We start from the raw sequence: 23262 nt of genomic DNA, 5'->3' as shown, positions 1-23262 counted from the left end.
CGAAAAATCTATTTTTGGGTGAGATAGCCATGTCATCCTGATGGAAGGTTCCTTCAGTAGCTTCCTAAGGGTATATATGACTACAGTAGATATTCCCAGAGAATTAAACAGGTTTCACAGAATTCTAACTTCTGCCGCGAGTACCCATAAGGTTTCCCTTTAGGATATCGTATAATAACGGGACGTGTGCTTGACACGCCACATAGCTATCTACACCCCACATAGCGTTAACGCTTCGAGGGGGAAGTGTAGCAAGCTATGGGAGGAGCCGTTACCAAGTTCTCCTCCTTCGTTACTGTTACGGTACTCTGTGACGTCATAACCGCCGCCATGTTTTGCCGCCATCTTGGTTGACGTCACCGTTGCGCCCCTTCCTCATTCCTTCAGGCCAGCCTCCATGATACAATAAGATTGGGAGGGGCCTGTCAAGGCCTGAATAGAGAAAAAGGGCGGGGCCATCAGGACGACATGCCTATCTCACCCAAAAATAGATTTTTCGCTTCGCTCAAATCGGTTTTCTGGGCTCAAGCCATGTCGTCCTTATGGAAGTGTACCAGAGAATTAATGTATCGTAGATTTTTCCCTTTTGTAGTGCCTTCAACTTCTAGACAATATTCCTTTGGTCTGGTGACCTTAGAGACCTGTGACACTTCCGTTACATGTCACTACAGATAAGCATATACCATGTTACCGTTTCCTGCCTCCCCAGCAGGGAAGTCCTATTTGGATGTAAGGAACATCTTGAAGTTACTTGATAGAGGAACTCACCTAGTCTCGGAGATACTTGCTGGTGTGACGGTCTGAACGATCCCCTGGTCTCAGAATTCTCCTTGACATTGTATAATGGTTCTTTTCCGCCATATATATATATATATATATATATATATATATATATATATATATAAGTGGCAATAGTGAGAAATCGCTTAGCAGCAAACATGATGTGCACATGTCTCCTAATGAAACCAACAGTGAAGTTGTCAAAGACCAGAGGCGACGTATTTGATGATGCAGGTGGTGTTTCAGGTGGATGAGGATTCTTTCCACGGTTCACCAACACTCGGACAGCGTTCGGAGTCATCCCCATAGCATCAGCAACTCGTTCACATGGCCTGTAGGAAAAAAATAAATACATTTAAATAAACATATGTATATATATATATGTAGATATGTATATATATATGTATATGTATATATGTGTATATATATGCATATACAGTATGTATATATGTGTATATATATATGTATATGTATATATATATATATATATATATATATATATATATATATATATATATATATTATATATATATATATATATATATAATATATATATACAGTGAACCCTCGTTTATCGCGGTAGATAGGTTCCAGACGCGGCCGCGATGGGTGAAAATCCGCGAAGTAGTAACACCATATTTACCTATTTATTTAACATGTATATTCAGACTTTTAAAACCTTCCCTTGTACGTAGTACTGTTAACAAACTACCCTTTAATGTACAGAACACTTAATGCATGTAATACAGTACCCTAAACTAAAACAAGCACAAATATTAAAGGCGACTTTATATCATGCGTTTCCTAAACACGCCAAAAAGCACGATAAAAAATGGCAACCAATGTTTTGTTTACGTTTATCTCTGATCCTAATGAAGAAACAGACGCATTTACACATCTGTTTATAGGTTAGTTTTTGCATCAATTATATTGATTATTCAGTACAGTATGTTGATTTGGTTATTACTAATGTTTTACTTAATTTTTCTTAGGACTTCCAAATGAAATTTTTTTCTTTATGACGCCGCCTGAGACGACGGCGTCATAAAGTACGCTCAGTAAACAAACTAAGGAATTTAACCCGCATGATGAAAGTGATAAATAATGATATTACAGTAAAAGCTTTTATAAAATATGTTATTACAAATATTATTTACCATATCTATATAAAATCATACATACGTAGCAAAGCAGGAAAACAATCTACGAGAGAGAGAGAGAGAGAGAGAGAGAGAGAGAGAGAGAGAGAGAGAGAGAGAGAGAGAGAGAGAGAGTTGTTTTACATACGTAAATGTAAATTTTAAACAAAACAAAAATAGCCCCATTTCATATAAAATAGATTACAAATATTTTACTTTATCATATTACAGTAGTCTGTATAATACTGTAAAGTTCAGTACAGTATGTTGTTGTTAAAGTCGTGGCGATGAAATTCTCACGAAACAAAAACACGCCATTTGATTACAACAGCTGATTCATTCTCTCTCTCTCTCTCTCTCTCTCTCTCTCTCTCTCTCTCTCTCTCTCTCTCTCTTCGTGTTATACAATACTTACATTTAGATGAAGAAACTAAAATTAGTTTTCTTAGTGTCAATTAAATACGAAACGAAATAATTAGGCCGAGTCTACATCCATTTCAATCATAGCTAAAAATAGGGCATCCGATTTCATCAGCAAACCACTATTTTTTGGGAAATATCATTTTATTCTAGAAAATTGCCACTCTTTAAATAGTTAATTGCACATTAAGAAAGCGTGTACTTTTGTTTTTAAATTTCGGGTGTGTTTTAAAAATCGAGTATTGTTGACTTTTTTTTTTTTTTTACTTTTGGCTGTGATTAGATCAGCTGTCATCTAGCTGCCGCTCTTGAGTGTGTACGAATACACTAACAAAGTATCATTTATACCATTTCTTAACTTATTCAAACCGTCTACAGTATACAGTTGATATTACATAAGCACCAATGTGTTATAACCTATCAAATTTTTTTGTTTATTACATTTAAACCCCCCTCTATCTCTCTCTCTCTCTCTCTCTACCTATATCTCTCTCTCTCTCTCTCTCTCTCTCTCTCTCTCTCTCTCTCTCTCTCTCTCTCTCTCTCTCTCTCTCTCTCTACCTCTCTCTCTCTCTCTCTCTCTCTCTCTCTCTCTCTCTCTCTCTCTCTGTGTGGGCTACTTTTCACTACCTCCCATTCCTTACCTCTCTCTATCTCTCTAACAAATGATATCTTTGTTGCTCCTCAAAGTTTCATTTATATTGAAAATCAATCATGATTCAATTTTCCTTACTTTCTCCAATCTCGCACCATCGGTCACATCGCGGTATTTTCGATATTTCCGGAAAATCCGCAATATATGTATAGACATGGGTTATGAAAAAAATCCGCGAAGTGGTGAATCCGCGATGGTCGAACCGCGAAGTAGCGAGGGTTCACTGTATATATATATATATATATATATATATATATATATTTATATATATATATATATATATATATATATATATATATATATATATATATATATATATATATATATATATATATATATATATATATATATATATATATATATATATATATATATATATATATATATATACATATGTTCATTTAAATGTATTTATTTTTTTTCCTACAGGCCATGTGAACGAGTTGCTGATGCTATGGGGATGACTCCGAACGCTGTCCGAGTGTTGGTGAACCGTGGAAAGAATCTTCATCCACCTGAAACACCACCTGCATCATCAAATACGTCGCCTCTGGTCTTTGACAACTTCACCGTTGGTTCCATTAGGAGACGTGCACATCATGTTTGCTGCTAAGCGATTTCTCACTATTGCCACTTTAGCGGAAGAACTTAAAATGCTAAATATCATTCCTGAAGAAACATCTGAGAAGGCAGTATGGCGAATCCTCCATAAGATGGGTTTCCAGTACAAAACATCCCAGCAGAAAATGTACCTAAGGAAAGAAACTTTGGACGTCGTTTGCCGCCGAGTTGATGCTCTACGATCCCTCCAGCAACATCGTGATGAAGGAGAGAAGTACAGTAGTGTATGTCGATGAGACGTGGTTTATGACGAGAATGCAACATTGCAAGGAGTGGGTGGACACCTCTCAATCTGTCACCAGTGCCACCTACAGCCGGCAGGTGCCACCAGGAGAAGGAGAGAGGTTTGTGGTGGTAGCAGGTGGTACAGCTAAAGGTTTTGTAGAAAATTCATTTGTTCCGTAACTGAAATACAAACCACGCTATTTACATGGGGTGATTACTTCGGCGCAGCCGATGACGAGCCATAAAGTTTTAACGAGGGTTTCCTACCCCACCGCTAGTTAGCGGGGGGTTAGGGAGGGGTAGCTAGCTACCCCTCCCCCTCACACACACCGGAGAATACTCCACTTTACTTTTGGCTCGGATAGCGATGGGAAATCTCCGCTCCTATCCTCACTTGACGGCCATTATTGTTTAGTCTTTTAACTTACCTTTTCTTATACTTGATATATTTAAACATTATTGATGTTTATGTATATTTTGGTGTATAGAAAATAGTAAGTTTCCTTTGCTTTCGGTGTTGTGCGGTGTGTGTTGTGTACGTTCTACGAGAGTATCGCCGGCTTTGCAGGCCACTACGATCTTTCTTGATCACGGCCTTCACTCCTAGGCCACCATGGTTGCCTTCGTGGAGACCGGCTCTTCTCTTGAGGTCGTTCACCTCTTACTCGGTACTACGCCTACGATAGCCTCTCAGGACCGAGTCGCTGTTTCGTTTTATTTGTTTCAATTATTTTTATGAATACTGTATAATTGTGTTTTAACTTTTCTGCTCAGGGCTCACGTCCCTTCGGGGGTCGGTGATCCTTGGTACATTCAAAGTCAGCTGCATAATTATAATATTATAATTCTGTTTTGTTAACCTTCGTTCGCCCCCCTCACCTGTGCATGCCGGGTGGGGGAGGGGGGCGCATACCTTCTTTCGTTCTTATGTTCTTTCCCTCGGGGTTTCTCTTCGGAGTTTCACCGGGGGGAATTTCTGTTAAATAATTATTCTGTTTTATTTTCCAGTTTACGATGCTGTTTCTTCGTGCCTGTTGTGTACCTTCGAAGCAGAGCTGTCCTGTTTATCCTGGGTAGTCGGCTTCGCCGCCGTCTCTCGAGGCGTTCGACAGGGGCGTTCCCTTCTCCTAGAAGTACCCCCGCGACTACTGCCAGCTCTTCATTGCATCCTAGAACGATAAGGAGGTTCGCCTCCAGGGTAGTTAGTTAACTTCACTTTTTACTTTCCTTGGTCCTTAGGCAGTTATGCTCTTGGGGCTGAGCGACCGCCCTTGTGACTTACTCAAGGGGCTGAGCTGTTGCAAGGCTAGACCATGGTAGTAGCGACTATGCTCTCGTGGCTGAGCGGTCACTTCTGTAGCTACGGTCAAAGGGCTGAGCAGCTGCAGGATCAGTCTGGCCCTCTCTCGTTCGCGAGGGAGGCCGCACTAAGGGGTCCTCGGAGGAGGATTGCTCCTTTTGTCTCTTTCTACGAAGTGTCCCCTCCCGTTCGCGTGAGAGGACACTCACGGAGACTCCTCTTTGGAGGATTGTTCCTGTTTACGTCTGCTGATCTCACGGCCTTTCGAGGCTCCATCACCAGTCTCTTCTACGAAGTGCTCACCTCTCTCGTTCGTGAGAGAGGCCACTCATAGAGACTCCTCTTCGTAGGTTTGTTCCTGTCGTCAACAGCTTGCTGTTCAGTCACTAGCACTTCGGTGTTTAGTGATAGGGAAACTTCGGTTTTCTCTTTTTCCCTGACCCTTCGGGATCTCGGAGCTTTAGTTACGCAGTTCCCTCGGGCTCTCGTAACTTTAGTCACTTCTACACTTCGGTGTTTTGTGACGGAGAAACTTCGGTTTCTCGTTGCGTTGACCCTTCGGGGTCTCGCAACTATCCCTTCGGGGCCTCGCTACTCAGACTACGTTAGACCCTTGGTCCCTCGTCCCTCAGTGTACCTGTTGCCTGCTGTATCCGTTCCTGACTGCAGACGCGCCTTGGGCGCCCACGCCCCCGTTATCTAACGGGCTCCTCCCTTCGGGGCAGGAGAGACTTTCTCACACCTTGAGTAAGTCCCTTAAGTGCCAGGTATCACCTGCGTGCCAACGTTCCCTTACGCGCTAGCGCTCGACTGCTGTTCCTGCTGATCCTGAGTCTGCCTTCAGAGACACCCTGTTCCAGTATTCAGTTAGGCTGCTACCAACGTTCCCTGCGCATTTGCGCACATCGTTAGGGTTCCTGAGATAGCGCACTGGCGCTCACCAGCTTTTCAGCCTACGGTGTCTCTAAGTCTCTTCTACGAAGGACACCTCTCCCGTTCGCGGGAAAGGTACCTCACAGAGACCACTCCTCGGAGTGTTTAGCAGTCTCTCAGTTGATCGTCGGCTCTGAAGTAGACCTCCTGGTCCTCTTCAGGGGATGGCCTCCCTTTTAGGGACACATCCCAGTTCCTGATCTACGAGTTAGCCGATCCTTCCACCATTTCTGACGATCTTCTGTTACACTGGGGCCTACGATCTTCACTCGCGTATAAGCGCTGAAGACCGCCCGCGTGCGGGAAATAATCCCGCACGCGATCCCGCAATCGTCGAGGATCGTTAGCCGACGATCTTCTGATACGCGTAAGCGTTGATGATCGCCCGCGCGCGATCTCGTGATCGTCTAGGATCGCTAGCCGACGATCTTCTGTTACGCGCTACGCGTAAATGCTATAGATCGCCCGCGCATGGGTTGGTTTCCCGCGCGCGACCTCCAAGGCCCTTCCGCTCGCGATCGTCGAAGATCGTTACCCGGCGACGGTCGTTAGCCGGCGATCTTCGGATCCAGCGCTAGGCGCGCAAGCGATGACGATATTCTTAGTGGATCGGTCTGTGTGCGGGATGGTTTCCTGCGCGCGACAACGAGGCTGTCCGCGTGCGGTTCTCCGCACGCGATCATCGACGGCCGTTAGCCGGCAATCTTTGGATCCGGCGCTAAGCGCGCAAACACCGACAATCTTCTTAGTATGCATAAGCTCCGATGATCGTTCTGTGCGCGGGATGGTTTCCCGCGCACGGCAACGAGGCCATCCGCGCGCGATCGTCGACGGCCGTTAGCCGTCGATCTTCGGATTCGGCGCTAGGCACGCTAGCGCCAACGATCTTCTCAGTTCGCGTAAGCGCCGAAGATCGTTCCGTTCACGGGACGGGTTCCCGCACGCGACCATTGAGGCTCACGCATCCATCGCACGGATCGTCCGCGCGCGGTTTTCCCGCTCGCGATCGTCGTAGATTGTCCGCGCATGGGCACAGAGGTTTTCCCGCTCGTGATCGCCAACTATCTTCTCTCGCGCGCGAGCGCCGACAGTCTTCGCTCACACGTGAGCGTCGGAGATCGTCCGTGCTCGCGCGAATTGCCGACGATCGTCTTTCATAGTTGGAGATCATGCGCACGCCGGCACCATGGTTTCCCGCTCACTGTCCTACGGTCTTCTCTAGCGCCGACGATCTTTGTACTCGCGTAAGTGCCGAAGATCGTCAGCGTTATTCTTCCGCTCGTGGGATGGTTTACCACACGCTATCGCCGATGGCGCTAGCACCGGCGATCTTTTTCGCCGAGATCGTTTGCGCGTGGGATGGTTTCCCTCGCTATCGCCCACGATCTTTCACGCGCAAGCGCCAGCGACCTGCATACGCGCGGAAGCGCGAGGATCGTTCACGCGGACACCGATACGCTCACGCGGGTACGCGGGTACGCGGGCATGCGGGCGCGGTTATACTGCTACGCATGCTTTATTTAAGCGCTACCCAGATCTGTGCTTTTCGCGCGATTGTCAGCATGATCGGCGCACCGTTCTCCGACGCGACCGCGCCCTGTTTACATCAGGGCTTATGGCGGTCAGGCCACCTCCGCGTTTCCCTCCCCCGCAGCGCAGAGCAGCGCCCTCTCTGGAGAGGGGGAGGTTTCCAGATAGGTCAAAGGTCTCTTCTCCCTTCTTTGCAGGTTCTCTACGGGCGAACTCTCATGTGTCATCTCCCCCAGAGGATCGAGTGATCCTCTTCCCTCCAGAGGGGCTCTCTGTCAGCGCAAGGGTTGGCCGGCATCCCTGCGGAACGTTCAAGCAGGCGATGAGCCTGTGCCTTCTGACTGGGGTCACTAATCGGTAGCAGCTTCCTCTCCCCCTGAAAGGGGTGAGAGGAATCTCTGGCATGATATCTCCCCCAAGGACTATCCTGTCCCTTCGCGAGTCCTTACGCAGGCGATGAGGCCTCCTCGGACTTAATCTCCCCTCCCCTGTGGATGAGCACTACCCATCCCCAGGAGGGTCGGAAGACCCGGTCCTCTCCCCCTTCACTCCATTGGGAGAATCCCCGCCTCTTCCTGAGGGTCCTATCGTGCGGAGGGGGCGAAGCCTTACGTCCTTCATCGCTGGGGTCCTGTTTCCCTCCTAGGAGTGATCCTAAGGCCCTGTTTTCCGCAAGGATCTGACAGGATCCAGTTCGACCCTTGGGGCATATCTACGAGTCTCCCCAGGAAGAGCCTCCGGGGATGGGAGTCCTGCTGCCAGTCCATCAGGAGGAGGAGCTCCAGGGGTCGGAACTTGCATTCTGGCAGGTTCTGGCCCTCAGGAGAAACCTCAAGGGGATCCCAGATTCAGACTGAAGGATTCGGTCTTGGACCGAGTTCTACTCACCCAAGGACTCCCTTACGCCAGTGCAGCTTGCCCTGGTCTCAGGGAATGGAGAGCGCCAGAGACTAGGCCGAGGGCCAGCTCTCCGAGCTTGTCTCCTTCAACAGTCCCGGTTGGTTTCGAGCCCCTCCCTCCTCCCTGGGTAGGGATCGGTGAGGGGACGGGCCCTCCGGGCGGAAGTCCAGTCCATGTCGGAGAGGCGCCCCCTCCAAGAGGTGGCCATCGGGTTTCGAGGCCTCCTTAATCGTCTCCTTCCCTTCTCGACTCTATACAGGGTTGTCAAACAGTCTCCATTCAGCATAGCGACAGCAGACGCGGTCAGCTTTGCGGTGAGACCACAAGTCTTCATGGGTGCACTGGTCCGGTAGGACTCATACTTCCGGTCCTGGTTCACCCATCTTCAAGGAAGTACTTTGGAGTCTGCCTGGAAGGCGGGTATACCAGTTCAAGGGCTGTGCTTCGGCCTCTCCACGGCACCTCAACAGTTCTCCGATACATCCTCTCAGATCTCTTCACGGGCTCTCAGCATTGGCTTCCGGCCACTCCATTTCCTGGGTGGCTGGCCGATCCTGGCAGACTCGAAGGCTTCCCTTCTTCGTCATCGGGACAAGCTCCTCGGACTTTACCAAGTTCTAAAGATCATGGTGGTCCTCGAGGAGTCCTCCCCGCAGCCCTCTCAGAGTCTGGTATACCGAGCCTGGTCTTAGGCTCCTATCTCCCATAGCCTTCCCTTTAGACGTCAGGGTACCAAGGCAGAGGAAGGTCGCGAGAACTTTCCTCACACGAGAAGACCCTCCAACCCAAGGTTGTTACGTCTCTCCTCCCTGGCCCGTCTGGTTTCCACAGTCGCCCCAGGTTGAGTTCTCTCCAGTGGCTACTCGGGGCTCGGGGGGAGTCAGGGGCACATCTCCCCAGACGCCGAGACCCCTAGGGGACAACCGGTACAGACGAACCCATAGGTGTGGGAAGCTGACGAGGGCCTACAAGAGGGAGTGGTCCTTCTCGTCCTTCCCCCTAACTTGATGCTGTTTTCGGACGCGTTAAAGGAAAGGGGGGCGCCCCCCACGTTCTGATCCACGGGTCCTCAGGCCGGGGGTCAGAACCAAGAAGAACATTCTCTAGTCCTACTAGAGACGGAATCCGTGTTTCTGGCTCTTCAGTACCTCCACCTAGCCTTGCGGACTACTCTGTGGTTATGAGGATTAACAACACCACAGTGATGGTTTTCTGGCCCAGACAAGGAGGTACTTTTCAGTACAACCATCCCATCCTGCGGTAGAGATACCGGGATGGTCTGAGTCCCCCTCGGTCTCCTTGGCAGCTCGCTTGATTCCAGGCAAAGGAATGGGCTCGCCGACAGTCTGAGCAGTGTGTCACGGACACCACATTCCGAGTGGTCTTTGGATTCTCAAGTAGCCTACAAGTCCTGCCCCGGTTGGGCTCCCTCGGTGGACCGGTTCGCTACAGCACTGAGCTGCAAGCTCCCGCTGCGCTGCTCCCCGGTCACGGTTCCCAAGGCCCTCTGGTAGGAGGCCTTCCAGCAACGGTGGGACACCATCGATGTGTTGCCTCCGTAGCTTGCTCCTCTTCCCGCCGGGAGTCTATCCAGCATCTTCTCAAAGAGAGAGGATTTTCGCAACAAGTGGCGAAAAGGAGGCCTGGACACCTGCGCAAGTCTTCCGCAGTAGTCTCCCAGGCGATAGGGCGAGTTTTCTGTGACCGGTGTCGGGGAGAGGGCATCCCTCCACACGTTGCTGCTTCCAGCAATAGCGTAGCCCCTTGTGGGATTGCGGGATAAGTGTGCCTTTCAGTTTCGACTGTGAAAGGCTATCCCTCAGCCTTTAGTCTTGCCTCCTGGCTCTAGGGACAAACATTTCTCCCCCCGCTGGAACTCTTCCTTCGCATGCGAAGCCTTGTCCTCTCCTGCCCTCAGTCGAAGGCGAGACTTCCTCCTTGGGACGTGGTTCGAGTCCTCGAGTCTCTAAAGAGACCCCCTGACGAACCACTACGTAAGTCCCCAGCCCACCATCTTTCTGGGTAGACAGTGTTCCTGCTAGCTTATCTTCAGCCAAGCGAGTCACATGGTCTCTCTTACGACTTCGCCCATTCAGGGGGTTAGGGGGCGGCAACATTCATGTTCGTCCCTGAGGTTTGTTGCCGAGACTCAGAATCCAGGAGTGCCGGACCCGCTTCGACTCCTTCCAGGGTTCGAGTCTCCGTCCTGTAGCAGATGACTCAGTCCATATCCTACCTTGCCGGTAGGGGGGTCCGAGCTGGTGTCTTCAGAGAACAGCTGCAGTTCGTCTCCAGGTCCAAGTCTCGTTCGTGGATCCTGGGTAACAAGGAAGGGTCTCCAGGAGTACCATCTCGGCCTGGATTCGCAGGGTGCTACACCCTGCCCTGAATCCTGACCCTTCTCCGTCACACTGCCCTAGAGCCCATGATGTCAGGGGCTTAGATACGTCCCTGCCCTTCATGGAGCATCTTTCAGTGACTCAGGTCCTACAAGCGGGGATGTTGAAGCATCAGACCTTCTTCTCAGCCCCTTACCTGCAAGACATGACCCACAGGAGGCTCGATACGTTTCTATCGGCCCTGTGGTGGCTTCACAACCGCTGGTCTAAAACTCAGGCTCCTTGATGGACAAGTAGCAGAAGGTTGAGGGCATTGTTACCTGATGTTAGTCTGCATGAATGAAAAGATCTGTCTGGCCCTTATCCTTTTCTTCATCCTCTCCTCCCACGGAGAAAGCAGCATCCTGGGTTCTCTGCACAGCTGACCTCAAACCACTGCAGGTAGACCATGCTTCCTTGTGTTCCTAGTATTAGGTGAAATACTGTCATGTCCCTATACCCTGACGAGGTGGTATTGGTAGAGTCCTAGCCTGGATTCCCATCTGAGGGACTCCAGGGCAACTGCCTGGGACAAGTCACTTTTCACCTTCGCACACACCTTACGTAGGCCGCGGCAGTTTCACAACCGCCAGCGAGGAGCAGGGATTCCCTATTGTCCGAGTACTTGATCACTCGAATATGGAATCCCCGGGCAAGCCAAAGCCAGTATTGCCGGGACTTACCACCCTTCCTAAAGGTTAAGTCACCCCATGTAAATAGCGTGGTTTGTATTTCGGTTACGGAACAAATGACAAATTCGTAGATAATTTGTATTTTTCCTAACTATACAAACCCTAGCTATTTACAGTTATGTGCCCGCCAGCCCTGTCCCCCAAGATAAGTCCCACCTCTAAGTAAAGTGGAGTATTCTCCAGTGTGTGTGAGGGGGAGGGGTAGCTAGCTACCCCTCCCTCCCTCCCTCCCCCCCCCCCCCCGCTAACTAGCGGTGGGGTAGGAAACCCTCGTTAAAACTTTATGGTTCGTCATCGGCTGCGCCGAAGTAATCACCCCATGTAAATAGCTAAGGTTTGTATAGGTAGGAAAAATACAAATTATCTACGAATTTGTCATTTTTATGCTTCCCCGCGAAAAATAAAACCGGCAACTACCATGGAGAAATGAATTCAAGAGATATTTATTTGGTGGCTAACATCACAGCTCCTGCCGTCGCTTGAGGATCCTTCGGTGCTGGTGCTAGACAACACCCCATACCATAGCCAATTGACAGGAGATAGCCGATGCCCAACAACAGCAACAAAAAAGGAGGATTTGGTTAACTGGCTCAGGTCTCGAAAAATACAGCATCCAGCTCACGCAACACGCCCTGAGCTTCTAAAGATATGCAGGGGCAACCGGCCCAACCCAGTTTACATTGTGGATAATATAATCCGTGAATGGGGCCATGAAGTGGTTCGCTTGCCCCCTGCCCATCCTGAGCTCAACGCCATCGAGCAGATGTAGTGGGGCTGTATGAAACGACAGGTGCGCTCCTCGTTGCAGCGGTTTACCTGTGCTGATCTCTTTGCCAGGCTTGAAGAGGCCAGGCTTGCTGTAACAGGGGAGACGTGGGCTGGCGCTGTCAGGAGATCAAGATATTTTGAAGATGATTACTGGCTTTCAGATAATATTCAAGACAGTATAGATCCGGTTATCATCAACATTGATAGTGACGAGGAAAACGATCTTTTCCTTGAGAGTGATGATGAGTAAAATGTATAAGTGTCCATTTCTTGTTTTTTTTTTTTTCATCCCTCATAAATCTATGCTTTCCAGCAATTGGTGATAACATTATTTTGGAAAAGCAAAGCTAATGAATACTTTGATACGAGTATATCAGCTTGGCATGTAGACAATGTCAATGAATTTCTCAAAGTAAGGTTGATTGGTTCATTAATTGAAGTCTGGTATAATTCCAGTGACAAAGTCGCAATGATATTTGTCACATACCTTTTAAGTAACAAAAATAGGTACTGGTACTTATAACGTAAATAAATATATAAAACTATAGGTTGATATATAATAAATCTTATGTATGTATGAACACACACACACACACACACACACACATATATATATATATATATATATATATTATATATATATATTTTATATGGGCTCAAGCCATGACGTCCTGATGGAAGGTTCCTTCAGTAGCTTCCTAGGGTATATTTAACTACAGGGATATTCCAAGAGAATTAAACTAAAGGTTATCACAGAATTCTAACTTCTGGTGCGAGTACCCTAAAGGTTTCCCTCTAGGATATCGTATATCAACAGGGGACGCATGTATTAACACGCCACATAGCTATCTGCACCCCATATAGAGTTAACACTTCGATATGGAAAGGTGGAGAATAACTGGGGAGCCGTTCCACAGTTACACTCGTCCGTGGCTACTTTTGGTACTCGAAACGAAAACAAACGGGCGCCATTGCTAAATGACGTCACGTCCGTCCTCATCATTCAGCCTGTAGCTCCTTGCTTTGGTCGGATTTTCCTTGAGTGCGTTTTTCATTTGCTTACATCGCCGTTATGTCGCTGCCTTCAGCCTCGCCTTCTTCTGGAAAGTTGAGTACCAGTTCCCAGTATTGTTTAAATAAGCTCTAGCCGTAAAGTAACTTCTACTTTTCGTAAAATATTGAGTTTTGTGGCAGAGCTGTGCCGATCCTGGACGCGCCATTTTATGGCGTCGCTGTTCATATCGCATGCTTTATTTAGTTAGCCAGAACAGCCTTCTCCGGTCACTTAACTAATTAATATTATTAGTTATTTAGTCTTCATAGCTAGGAATTGAGGCCGATTCACACGACACGTTTTCTTTCCGACAGGCTGGCCGTCGGTTAACCGACGTCTAGCTTTCTTACTTGTATTCAAATGCAACTGTTCACTCGACCCGTTAGGCAGACGGCGGCCCTCGGACGTCAGCCGTCCGAGTCGGCTCGGCTTCCTTTCCAAGAAACCTCGTCCGGTTTGACGGCCGTTAGCCATCCGTCGCAACCAACGGGTGGATGATGTTTTGTGTGATTAAGGACCTGTATCGTACCTGCTCGTTTTATGGCCTACAACCCCGACTTTTCCTCATAGTATAGAGTTATAGAAATTAGTTATTTTGATGTTTACACCACGTATGAAAGGTTAATTGAACCTTTTCAAGGATATGAGGAGATGTTTGACATGGCAAACAAGATGTATAGAAATAATTTACATAAATAAAAGATATGGAAAATGACTGGAGAGGCATTAAATAAAACAGGTGAATTTATCATAATTTTAATATTCTTGGCGTGTGCATAAAGTATAATGAAATTGCATAACTTATTTTATCAACACAGTTATCAACCAACATCGTAGTGTCAAAATTATCGTAATTTACTCGATGTTCACGTGACAGATTCTAAGTATACCATGAAAACCGCGCGCTAGTAAACGGATACGGAACGCCTCGTGTGAATGTACAACATTTTGACGGAGGTTAGGCACCACCCAGCCTGTCGGAAAGAAAACGGGTCGTGTGAATCGGCCTTTGCTTATATCGTGTTTTAGCGCTCATCAGACTCGGTCGCCGTTCGACCCCTTACTAGATCGCTAGCTTAGCCCCTAGGCTGGATAGCCTAGTGCTGGTTTTCATGCATGATATATTCCAGTGTTCCTAGGTTAAGTTATGAAGATTGTGGCATTATTAAACATACTATTAACTGTGATGTAAGTGTTTTCGCCTTCGGGGACCATATAGGGGACCGGGTTGATTGCGTATCTTTCTACCCTAACCTAATGTAGGAACCCCTATATGCTCCCTAATCCCCCTGCCTGCGGGCATTCCCTCTGTGTGGCCTTGCTTCCCCTTCTATATAGGGGAATCTTGTCTACAAACAGAGTATTTATCGCTTCTGTCTACCCTAAGGGAATGATCCTCCCCTTAGGGTCGTGACCGAGAAATAAGGAACGGCTCTGCCCTTCCTTAGTTGCACCTGGTTGGGTTACTCCTCCCTCCCTGCAACTTGCGATGTGTCTTTCAGCTTACCTAGCCTCGGAGTTAGCCCTCCTTCTCTAGGTTAAGCTCTGGGGGTTGACTCTGCACTATTATAGTTTGAGACGGTACTCCTGTACCATTCTCAAGCTGGGTTACCTAACCTAGGTTAGGGAGCGTTCTCCCTCTCCTTGGTGGCCGTTCTCATACAGAGTCTCCCCTATAGTAAGACCCCCTCATCTTCTCCCTCCCCACCTATCCCTTTGGTGTAGGCTTGCCTATACACATCTGTCCTTAGTCCTACAACTCCTCCCTTGGGTGGAGTGGCAGGGCTAACTTGTTCTCCTGCTGAGCTGGCCGCTCTGGTACACATACCCTTCATAGCGTTCTATGGGGGTAGTTGCCGGCAGCGGTCCGGCCGGCGGGGGTTTCCCCCTTGAGTGCCCTCTAACCCTCCCTTGGGTTACCCCAGGCACCCGGCCGACTGCCGGCTCCCTGCCGCCGGATGCTAGGAGTATCCACTCCTATCATGAGTGCACTCTCTCCGGAGGGATGCCGGAGGGATATGAGAGCTTACCCCTTCCATCCCCCCTTACCTTTCTCTCCGTCTATCCTGGTGCCGGTCCCTTGCCGCCTCCACCGCCGGCGATACCGCCTTTACCTCAGGTGACATTCTTTCATAAGATGCCCTCCCCCCTCTAAGACGTCAGCCTTCCGTGTGCCGAAGGCTGCCGCTTTCCGTCGACGTACAGCCGACGTCCCACCCCTCATTTCACCTAGTAACAGCTGGCCGACCTTCAGTGCCGGCATTGATTGCCGGCGGTCTAGGTATACAACCATATACATATCCATCTTATGAATTGATCCAAGCTCACCAGGCCGTCAGCCTTCGGCTGCCGGAGCCGCCGCCTCTTGCCGGAGACCCGCTGCCTCCTGCCGGCGACCCGCCGCTGTGCCGGCGGTCGCCACGATGGTATTATATTTTAGATACTCATTGTGTCTGTCTTGATGCCTTCCACCCTGCAGGACCGGCCTCCGGCGTGCCGTCGTTCTGCCGGAAACCCCCGGAGACGTTAAGGGACATGCACCCCTTCTCATACCTGCCGACAACATGCCGACAGCCAACATACTGCAACCAGATGGCTTAGCCACTTCCATATATAGGTATTGTCTTACCATCTAAAATTGTGGCTGTGCTGTCTGATTGCACATTACAATATTCCAGCATACTCTGTGTGTCTTAGTGCAGCCGGTTGCCGGAACCTATATCTAATAAGGGGTTTCTCCTATTCCCCTTCTACCCAGGGATCTGAGTGGTCTCAGTCCCTGCTACACTTTGCGGGCAATTTCTGTTAGAGGCTTAGCTTCTACCCACGACGGCTTATCCATATGGATTTCCGTTTTGTGACCTTCGGCCACAAAAGAAATTGCCTACTGATAAGGTTACGGTAACCGACTGGGCGGGATTCACAAGTATGTGTCTATCTACTTCCTTTCCCGCTCACTATTCTCAGGCATTGTAATACCTTGTGAATTACTTTAATGCTTAAAAATTTAGATTAAGTTATCTTAATTTTAGAGTAATGTAAGTCATTCTTATGCCTTCCATGTACTCATGATCTCTTTTATAGGAGGAGTATATGAAGTGTGAAAGCAACTTCTGTGGAGTGAAGCGCCCGGACTTCTACGGGCACAAGGTGTGCCGGACCCATGCCCCCTGCGCCGCCAAGAGAGGCGACCTGAAACACTGGGACCCGCAGAACTGTACCGTCTGCAAGAGTCGTTTGGCTGAGGCGTTCGACGACCCTCCTTCAGCGGAGGCAAGGGACAATGCTCGAGAGAAGCTACGCAAGTGGGTGCGTGGCTTCCAGAAGAACGCCACCGGACTGTATCTCGCCAGCGAAGATTTGAGGGCCTTGCTTTTCCCAAAGGCATCCAAAGACTCTGTGATCCCCCGTGATCAGATCCCCACCGTCCAGCTCGTGGTGGAACCTGATATTGTCGTGGCCTAGTCCATGCATGAGTGCCACTTGGATTCCGATAACGTGGAACGTATGTCGGAAGTGTCAGAAGAAACGGAGAAGAACCTCATGGGCGAGGAACTCGACTATGAGGAATATCAGGTGGAATATCCTGATTCGGAGACCGAGGTCGCTTCCGCTCTTACTCCCGCAGCGACTCCTGCACCGTCCGAGGAACCTGTTCCTTCAACTTCCGCCACCCCGGACCCTCTTCCATCGGGCACTCAGGAGGTCTTCAAGATGCTTGAAGCCCTCACGGAAAGAAAGCTACGAGAAACCCAGGAGCAATTCCGGTTTACTCTAGTTAACTTTAAACAACCGAAACGGATTTCGGTTAAGGACCTCCCCACTTGCTCGGAAACTAACCCATGGAGATATGCCGAGCATAGGCCAATCACGACTGGTAAGATCTACATCAGTGAGAGGGTTGGCTCTATCTTGTTGGAAGAAGTGGAATTCTTCCCGAACTTCGAGGCTTATCCGGACTGTTACGTCCGGCTCAGGTCCGAACCAGCCTCAAAGGAGGAGACCGAACCGAAGGAGGTTATCATGTTCGATCTCGCGAAGGCCCAGGCTATGCTAGCCCAGGCGGTGAAGAGTAGGGATTTCACCAACTCCAAGATGCCGGTGCTTAGTAAGAAGCACCCAACCTTCGTTGCGCCGAATGCTGCGACTTTCCTCTTCATCGAAAAGGCCTTCACAGCGGTCTTAAAGGCAGTGGAGGAAGGGAAACCTTGCCCTGCACTGGAGGAGTGCAGACCCTTCTCCCTTACCGTTCCTCCCGATGATAGGCACTGGAAAGACGTCCAGTCAACCTTCACGGTGGGGAAGTTAGAGCCTGACGTAGCCGGTCGTCAATTCAATGAGGACCTCCCAAGGCTAAATGATCACCTCATTCGTAGGGAACAGGATACGAAGGAGAACCTTGCCGCATCGCTGTCCCTCCAGGTACAGCTAGAACTTAAGGCCGGGGATACTAGAGTCCCGGACTTTTACATGGTCCTAGCCAAAACACACTTGGCAACGGTGACTAAGGACCTGTCGTGAATTCGTGTTTGCCAACGCGACGGTGAAACACGAACCCCGGAGGCTGATTTCCTCCAATATCTGAGGTAAATATCTCTTTCCCTCCTCCCTGGTGAAAGAGATTGCAGACAAGGCCGCCACGGAGAATAGGAACCTTCTCCACAAGTGGGGCATGTCGAGAAAAAGGAAATCCTCTCAGGACGATGGCCCTCAACCTAAGAGGAAATCTCAGAAACCAAAACCCCAGCAACGTCAACAGAGACGGCAGTTTCTGGGTTCCGCTACTCCCCAAGTGGCCACACAGCCACAGCAGACCTTTCAGTTGGTCCCCCAACCGGTGGTGTCGCAGTCACCGGTCTTTACCCCTGCGTTTGAGCAACATGCTACTACCTTTCGTCCCAGAGGTAGGGGCTCAAGCAGAGGTTCCGGCAGAGATTAGTCTCGCCGCCCCTTCAGAGGCAGAGGAGGAAGGGGAGCTAGCGGCCGAGGTGGCAAACCCTCGGGACACCAGAAGCAATGAAGTGCTTCCAGTGGGAGGAAGACTCTGCCAATTCCAGGATCGTTGGACCTTCGATCCCTGGGCACACAGCATCGTCAAGAAGGGACTAGGCTGGAGCTGGACGCAACCACCCCCAGCCTTCCAGCAATTCTTCCAACAGTCAACCCCCCTCCTGGAAAAGTATGTCCTAGAACTCTTGAACAAGAAGGTGATCAGGAGGGTAAAGTCAACCAGGTTCCAAGGGAGACTATTTTGCGTTCCCAAGAAGGACTCCGACAAACTCAGAGTCATTCTAGACTTATCCCCTCTCAACAAGTTCATTGCGAACAACAAGTTCAAGATGCTGACTCTGCAACAAATAAGGACCCTTCTGCCTCAAAAGCCTATACGGTCTCCATAGACCTGGCGGATGTCTACTGGCATGTTCCAATGAATCATCACGCTTCCTCCTACCTAGGATTTCGACTCCAAAGGAAAAGTTACGCCTTCAGGGCCATGCCCTTCGGGCTCAACGTGGCTCCACGGATCTTCATCAAGCTGGCAGACGCCATCATCCAACAACTCCGCCTTCAGGGCGTCCCAAGTGATGGCCTACCCAGACGACTGGCTAGTCTGGGCGACATCGCCCGAAGATTGTGTAAGAGCCTGCAACAAAGTCACCCAGTTCCTAGAGCATCTGGGATTCAAGATAAACACCGAGAAATCTCGCCTCTCTCCAGCTCAGAAGTTCCAATGGTTGGGAATCCATTGGGATCTTCAGTCATACCGCCTTTCCATCCCACAGAAGAAAAGGAAGGAAATAGCAGGGTCTGTCAGAAGACTTCTGAAATCCAAACGGATCTCAAGACGACAGCAGGAACAAGTTCTCGGCTCTCTATAGTTCGCCTCTGTGACAAACCCAGTGCTTCGCGCACAGCTAAAGGATGCCGCGGGAGCCTGGAGACGTTTCGCATCCATCGCTCGAAGAGACCTCAAGAGACGGCTTCCAAACAGACTTCGCTTACTATTAAAGCCGTGGTCGGAAGCAAAGACCCTGAAAAGGTCCATTCCTCTTCAACACCCGCCTCCATCGATCAACATCCACACGGACGCTTCACTGGAGGGTTGGGGAGGTCACTCCCACCAACGACAGGTTCAGGGAACATGGTCTCCCCTATTCAAGACGTTTCACATTAACATCTTGGAGGCTATTGCGGTTCTTCTCACCCTGAAGAAACTCTCCCTGCCTCCCTCGATCCACATCCGTCTGACTCTGGACAAATCGTCAGGGCTCGAGATCGCCCCAGATAAATCAGGTACTACTTCCGATCTTTCGTCTGGCAGAAAGGAAGAAATGGCACCTGTCTGCAGTTCACCTACAAGGATCCCGCAACGTGACGGCGGACGCTCTATCACGGACAAGCCCAATAGAGTCGGAATGGTCTCTAGACGCAAGATCATTCTCCTTCATCTCTAACCAAGTCCCGGAACTTCAGATCGATCTCTTCGCAACGAGCGACAACAATCAACTTCCTCGATATGTGGCCCCGTACGAGGACCCCAAGGCAGAAGCAGTGGATGCCATGTCACTGGATTGGAACAGATGGTCCAGGATATACCTGTTCCCTCCCCCCAACCTTCTGCTGAAAGTCCTCTCCAAACTGAGAACCTTCAAAGGGACAGCGACCCTAGTGGCTCCCAAGTGGCCCCGGAGCAATTGGTACCCTCTGGTCCTGGAGCTGCAGCCCACGCTGATCCCCCTACCGGGCCCAGTTCTTTCTCAACAAGTACAGAAGTCGACTGTCTTCGCTTCATCACTGAAAGTCAGGGACCTTCATTTCATGATTTTCTCTCCTTAGCCGCAAAGAAAAGGTTTGGAATCTCGAAGAAAAGTCTAGACTTCCTCGAGGAATACAAGACTGAATCCACACGGCGGCAATACGAATCATCCTGGAGAAAGTGGGTCTCGTTCGTCAAAGCAAAAAATCCTACGGAAATCACCATTGTTTTTGCATGTCCTCCTTCATTCACCTTCATGGACAAGGCTTAGCAGCCAACACGATTTCCACCTGCAAATCGGCTTTGACTAGACCACTACTGTACGCCTTCCAGATTGATCTGTCCAGCGATATCTTCAATAAATTACCAAAGGCATGCGCTAGACTACGCCCAGCACCTCCGCCAAAACCTATCTCCTGGTCCCTGGACAAGGTGCTCCATTTTGCCTCTAACCTGGACAACGATTCGTGCCCTCTAAAAGACTTGACTCAAAAAGTTATCTTTCTTTTTGCTCTCGCCTCGGGAGCCCGAGTCAGTGAAATAGTGGCATTGTCAAGAGAAGAGGGTCATATCCTGTTCGCAGATACAGGAGAACTTACCCTCTCCCCTGATCCGACGTTTCTCGCAAAGAATGAACTACCCACCAAGAGATGGGGCCCTTGGAGAATCTGCCCCCTGAAGGAAGATGTCTCTCTATGCCCAGTGGAGATTTCTATGCCCAGTGGAGATTCTTAAGGTCTATCTTCGAAGAACTTCAGACTTCGGTGGAGGACAACTCTTCAAAGGAGAAACATCGGGTAGTGACTTGTCACTGAAACAACTAAGAGCGAAAATCACCTACTTCATTCGCAGAGCGGATCCTGACAGTACACCCGCAGGTCATGATCCTAGAAAAGTCGCGTCTTCTCTGAACTTCTTCCAGAGCATGGATTTCGAAAGCCTCAAGAGCTTCACAGGGTGGAAATCGTCGCGCGTTTTCTTCAAGCACTACGCGAAGCAAGTGCATGAAGTTAAACATTTCGTGGTAGCCGCAGGTAGTGTTATGAAACCTGCCGTTTAACTCTGCATAGAACAGTGAGTTACTTGGGACTTTAACTCTACGGGTGCCTGTGTTGACCCTCTTGTGATACATAGTGATTTCATGGACACTTAGTGTTTTTAATACACTGTTCTTATCAAGGTGAAATGTCATAGACTTCACATGAGTGCCACATGCTCTAGGGCATGATGTGTTTTTTCTTTGAAAAAGACTGACGTTCCTCTGGAACTTGTGTTTCTAAAAGTGAAATTTCTTTCAGATTCAAGATTGAAGTCTTTTATTTTCTATGTACATTATTCTTTATTATTGTAAATTAACTTTACACTTATTATTGCAATTGTTATCACAATAATCTGCAATCTATGAAATAAAATGTCTATTTTATTACATGTGCGTCTCTCTCCGCTCCTATTATTTATTATGAAATATATGATTGTCCATAGTTTCATTTAACCCCTTCCTTTTGAAAGAGAAGAATAATATAGATATACTGTATTATATACTCACTCATGCTGTGGTAATATTCCTACCTGAATACTTACCTTCGTCCTGCCTTCGAGACCAGATTGATCTCTCCTCCAAGGAGCGTAGTGATTATTTATCACTTACCTATGCTTGATAATATTCATACCCGAATATTAACCTTATGTCTTGTCTCCGAGTCCTGCACGAACTCTCCGCAGGGTGAGTAGCCCTTCAATGATCGCTTTGAGATATTGGTATGGTCCACCATTACTTCTCTGCCAGGGGGGCAGGAAGCTGGTTCTCCACGGAAACTCTAGCAAGGACATGTTACATACCTCTATTCGAAGCCCTTGGCACTTGCATAAAAAGGGGAAAATTTCCACAATATATTAATTCTCTGGTACACTTCCATCAGGACGTCATGGCTTGAGCCCAAAAAACGGATTTTGAGCGAAGCGAAAAATCTATTTTTGGGTGAGATGGCCATGACGTCCTGATGGACCCTCCCGTCTATTCTTGTCCAGCCTTTCAGGCCCCGCCCTGTCCTGCTGTATCATGGAGATTAGCAAGAAGCTGGCCTAGGATGAGGACGGACGTGACGTCATTTAGCAATGGCGCCCGTTTGTTTACGTTTTGAGTACCAAAAGCAGCCACGGACGAGTGTAACTGTGGAACGGCTCCCCAGTTATTCTCCACCTTTCCATATCGAAGTGTTAACTCTATATGGGGTGCAGATAGCTATGTGGCGTGTTAATACATGCGTCCCCTGTTGATATACGATATCCTAGAGGGAAACCTTTAGGGTACTCGCACCAGAAGTTAGAATTCTGTGATAACCTTTAGTTTAATTCTCTGAGAATATCCCTGTAGTTAAATATACCCTAGGAAGCTACTGAAGGAACCTTCCATCAGGACGTCATGGCCATCTCACCCAAAAATAGATTTTTCGCTTCGCTCAAAATCCGTTATATATATATACAGTGGTACCTCTACATACGAATGTCCCAACATACGAATTTTCCAACATACGAAGTAAAATTCGACCAAATTTCTGCCTCGACATCCGAAGTGTTGCTCCAACATACGAAGTAAACATTACGCCATTGAGCGTCGAGTGCTCAGTTCTCTGTTCTTGTGTGTATCGTGTGGTTGTCCTCTGTTTGGTCTGTTATTAACAGTGCTTATTTTCTTCCTTTTCTCACATTTCCTTTTTGATTTTACCTATACTGTAATCATGGTGCCTAAGAAGCTAAGTTTCAGTATAGGAAAAAGGCAATTCTTTCATTAGAATTGAAGCAAGAAATTATAGAAAAACATGCGAGCAGTGTGCATGTGAGTGATACTGTATGGCTAAACAATATGGTCGGAATAGGCCTATGATCTCGAGGATCATCAAGCTGAAGGCAGTCATTAAAGCAAATAACCATCGAAGGGGATCACCATTATTACAAGACATCGTAGCAATACCCTGGAAGAGATAGAACGCCTTTTGTTGATAGGGATAAAGGACAAAGAGATTGTTGGCAACGATCATTTGTGAGAAGGGCCAGCGTGATGAACAGAAAGAAAGGAAAAAGTGAAGCAAAGAAAACCAAGATAGCATTAA

General features: G+C 48.4%; 1 long non-coding RNA gene across 2 annotated transcripts in view; it reads left to right on the top strand.

Moving 5' to 3' along the window:
- Nucleotides 1–23262, top strand: part of LOC137641588 (uncharacterized) — a 265500-nt gene that overhangs the window by 735 nt on the left and 241503 nt on the right. The gene's annotated exons all lie outside the window — the stretch shown is intronic.

The sequence above is a fragment of the Palaemon carinicauda genome, chromosome 5, assembly GCF_036898095.1.
Source record: "Palaemon carinicauda isolate YSFRI2023 chromosome 5, ASM3689809v2, whole genome shotgun sequence".
Lineage (NCBI taxonomy): Eukaryota > Metazoa > Arthropoda > Malacostraca > Decapoda > Palaemonidae > Palaemon > Palaemon carinicauda.
Note: the sequence above shows the minus strand (reverse complement) of the source record. Positions and strands in the feature narration are given on the sequence as shown.